Here is a 4807-nt window from a genome sequence, read left to right on the forward strand (position 1 = left end):
CAACAAGGAAATAAATAAGCAAGCAACTTACACTAGGCTATCACGGCTATTACACATATTACATCCACTGGGAATCAAAGTTCGCCACCAGTGCAAATATAGGAAACAAAGCTGCATATCATATACATTGGTTGTCAAAGTTGGCGACTAGTGCAAATAAACGCCGCAGCAAAACAAATCCAGAACAGAAACCACATCAGAAGATCTCAAGAAACAATATCCTGGGTACCTATAATGCTGGCAAGATGCTTAGCAAGCTTATTAGCTTTCTCTTGTTTGGCGCTTAAATCCTCCAGCGCTTGCTGTTGCACCAGAGAATATGCATCTGAATTCTGCAGGGACTTCCTCAGTCCTTCAGCTTCCTGTCGCAGCACATCTGATTGATTTCTTTGAACTTGAAGTTGAGACTCAAGAAGATGAATTGATTCAGGCAGCGAGTTCGAAGAGCTTGTGCCAGTAGTAGTGGCCAGTAACTCAAACACTACATCAAGATAGGACTTTGGGTTCTCTCACTGTCGTCAAGATAGTTTTTATCAGCTTTATTGGAGATCAACAGGGATGTCTCACTATCTTGAACCTTATCTGCATTACTTCCTTTACCATTGCATGACGGGGAATTGTTCTCCAATATTTTGTCCGCATTCTAAAAGAGAAACAAGAAGACACATCATAGGTTTACCATGTTGTATATGAAACTCATTTTGGTAAATCAGTTCAGTAGTAAAGTGGACAGGATAACAACATGAAACAAACATACATCTATGTACCATGGTCACTTTATGGTCTATATCATTCTAGTTTTTGTTGCCAAATCAAGATAGAGATACAGTTCAAATAATATTTGTTCAAGACAAAGAAGAATAGACCGAATATAAGTGTGGGAAACTATAGAGCAATAACAACACTTGTAATGTGCATGACATGAGAACATAACTGTTTATTCAATTGAAACTGAAATCAACATAGAGCAAGTTACAACAGCAAACCAGTTAAACAAACATGTTTAAAACATACCTGTTGCGCCATTGGAGTTTCAATTCCATCCTTCAAATTTGAAAATAGTTGGTATGAGTAAATACAATGATGCAAGAGCAAAGGAGTATGAACCATAGCTATAGAACCTAACCTGAGAACAATTCTTCTTCCCCTTTAAGCGTTGAGTTGGGATTTGGAGTGGTGGTCCTCATGCTTTGGGCATTGCAGTTCCCTTACTAACTGCTCGTGTTTGGGTGCTCTGTGGTGGAGATGGTGTTGTGTCAACTAGAACTGGGTTACTATCTGTTGGGGTTGGTGTTAGAAGGGGTGTAGCTGGTTCTCTATTCAACTAGGTATGGGTACAATCTGCGAGAGTCTGGGTTCTGTGTGGTGGGGCTGGTTCTTGGGCAAGTACAACCATGGTTCTATCTGCATCAACTGGTAGCACTATCTTTTCTGAAGATTGCGTTGTTACTCCCTTAGATACTGCCATCACCCTCTCCAATTCAAATGGCTGATAAACAAGAAAAGTAATTGAATGTACAGACATTGTATGATAGACAGGTGCAATAGATAGCGGGGAATAAAAGAGGGCATGAAATAATTCACATTTATGTTGTCTAACCAAATAGGATAGCATGACAAAATTTCACATATATGATGGCTAACTAAACAGGATAGCTGTCGGTGTCAAAACCGGCGGATCTCGGGTAGGGGTCCCAAACTGTGCGTCTAGGATCGATGGTAACAGGAGACAGGGGACACAATGTTTACCCAGGTTCGGGCCCTATCTATGGAGGTAATACCCTACGTCCTGCTTGATTGATATTGATGAATATGGGTGTTACAAGAGTTGATCTACCATGAGATCGTAATGGCTAAACCCTAGGAGTCTAACTTGTATGACTATGGTAATGAATATGTCCTTTCCGGACTAACCCCTCTGGTTTATATAGACACCGGGGGATCTAGGGTTTACATAGAGTCAGTTACATAAGAATGAATCTTCATAGTCGGTCGCCAAGCTTGCCTTCCACGCCAAGGAGAGTCCAATCCGGACACAGGTATAGTCTACGGTCTTCATGTCTTCACAGCCAATCAGTCCGGCCCATGGATAACAGGCCGGACGTCCGAGGACCCCTTAGTCCAGGACTCCCTCAGTAGCCCATGAACCTGGCTTCAATGACGAGGAGTTTGGCGCGCAGATTGTTTTCGGCATTGCGAGGCGGGTTCCCTTTTATCCGAACTTCAAGATAGTCTTCGGATGCGATGATAGTATCCGGACCTGTCATACACCATACATAACCGTAGAGAGAATATATATTTTCACATGAGTCTAATCGGCTGACAGGCTTTAGAACATGACATTACGTCTGTCCGATCATAATTTCGGACCGTTTTTCGTCTGCCGCCCCACGTTTCGAGACGTGGTTGCTATTTGGCATGTTTTGTCGAAGCAGAGATCGTGCCCCCTTATTACGGGATTCTCATCAATATGGGCGTGGGTGGCCCAACCGTGCCGTTAGCACGGCCCTTGGGAATAGGTGAGTTTAAGGCGAGTGGAGAGACGCTTGATATTCGCGGCGTTTATAAGGGGATAAGGATTCCCTTTCCTTCACCGACACCTTAGCTCCTCCTTAGTCCTTCCGTCCCTGAGCTCCAGCACCCAAGCTTCTAGCTTTTCCCTCAACCAAGAAAGCACTACAAAAAATGTCCGGATCCGGAGCTGGGGGTAAGTGGATGGCCTCCTCCATCAGGAAGAAGGATATCAAGGCGCTTCAGGAGGCCGGATATCTTGCCAAGGAGATCGCTCACTGACTCCCGGATAAGGGACATATCGTCCCTACCCCAGAGCCCCACAATAGGGTTGTATTTCTCACACACTTCGTCCGTGGGCTGGGCTTCCCTCCCCACGCCTTCGTCCGTGGACTGATGTTTTACTACGGGTTAGACTTCCATGACCTAGCCCCCAACTTCATCCTCAACATCACGGCATTCATTGTCATGTGCGAGGCCTTTCTTCGCATCCCGCCTCATTTCGGCCTATGGCTGAAGACCTTCAATGTGAAGCCGAAGGTGGTGAGCGGCCAACAAGCAAAGTGCGGAGGCGCCATGGTGGGCAAGATGCCCAATGTTACTTGGCCCAAAGGCTCGTTCACGGAGATGGTTAAAGGGTGGCAATCGGGGTGGTTCTATATCACCGAGCCATGCGACGGCAACTGGGTGGCGGCCCTCGAATTCAGATATGGATTCCCGATGCGGCTCCCCTCCTGGCAAGAGAGAGGCCTGACCTGGGGTCCCTCGGACGAGCTGACTGGGCTCCAGACGTGTGTCTAGAACATGATGGATAGGAAGATCAAACTCGTCAACGTGGTCCAGGTCATGCTCATTCGTCGGGCCCTTCCGTGCCAACGCCGGACTTCCTATCTGTGGGAGTACGATCCGGCCAAGCACCAGACGCTACTAGAGCTCTTCGGCACGACGCACGAAGAAATCTGGAAGGTGCTCTTCAAGGCCGGCGAGACGCCACTGCGCACGAACGAAGATCGCGGGCTTAGCTTAAAATGCCAGGCTAACCCGGTGAGTTCTTTTAATGTTTTCAAGGCGTACCCTTTACTAGCATATTTTGAGAAAAGCCTAAGCTTTCCTACCCGCGTTTTCAGGCTTAGGTCAAGATAGCGGAGGGGATTAACAGTCCGGCTCCGCTGCCCGAAGACCAAGGATTCCCGTTATTAACGAAAATGCTTTTTCCAGGACCTTATGAGGTGCCAGAGAAGACGGCCAAGAAAGCGGCCAAAGGGGCCAAGAAGGGCCTTCGCCGAAAAGGCGCTTCGGACGTGATGTCCGAAGATGAGACTTCTTCTTCGTCTGCTGACAACGATGACGAAGAGGAAGAAGAAAGCGACTCCCCACCTGAAGTGGGAGGAAGAAGAGAGCGGCCCCCGTAGATCCAGAGGCGAAAGCGCCTAAGAGGGTTAGGGGTTCCCACGCGGACAACTCCGTGTGGGATGTTGACAGCAGTCCGGAGCGACCTTGCCGAACCAAGCCTCCGGCCGCCTCGTAAGTACCAGATATCCTAAAACGTCTAGCCTTCCCAGTTTGTAATGTTGATACACCTTAAACCTTGTTATTGCAGTCCAGCACGTGATGGCTCCCCGTGATCCTCGTCAGAGGGATCGCTAGACTCAAAGGAGATGGCTAGCATGTCTCCGTCACCTGCTCATTCCGTCTCTCCCAAGGGTGACGACGAGGTGGTGTCTCAAAAGACCTTCCCCGACTAGGGGGGCTTCCGGAGATCCTCGGGGTGGAGCCCCGAGACGATTCCTCAATTGCCGGATGCATGGGGAAAAAAGCCCCTGTGGGGACTGGCGACGGGGGTCGGGTTCCCTTCGGACCTGAGCCGGATACCATTCTGGAGACCTATAAGGCTCCGAAGTCCAGCGAACGGCATGCCCTGAAAGGAGGGGATGTGCCTGTTCCACCGGTAACCTCTATCCAACTAGAGGCACCGGATAACCTGCTGGAGGTGCTACGAGGCGCCTCTATTGTGGATGCACACCGGGCCCTTATGGGCACAGTAATAGAGAAGGTCCAGTTCATGAAAAGCGGACTGACCGAAGCATGCACTAGCCTTCTATCAGGCTTTGAGGTAAGTAATGCATTTGTAGGAAGAATATCATAGTATAGACAGTAGCCCCTGATGCTCTGTTTGGTCTTCGGAAAGAAAAAGGCGAACAGAGGATCAAAAAAAGAAATATCGCAAGTTGTCTTTGTGAATAAGCAGGTGTCGCTACAGGCTGCCACCGCTCATGCTACAGAGGTCTCTGGACTG

Source organism: Triticum dicoccoides, chromosome 6A (assembly GCF_002162155.2).
Source record: "Triticum dicoccoides isolate Atlit2015 ecotype Zavitan chromosome 6A, WEW_v2.0, whole genome shotgun sequence".
In the NCBI taxonomy this organism is placed as follows: Eukaryota; Viridiplantae; Streptophyta; class Magnoliopsida; order Poales; family Poaceae; genus Triticum; species Triticum dicoccoides.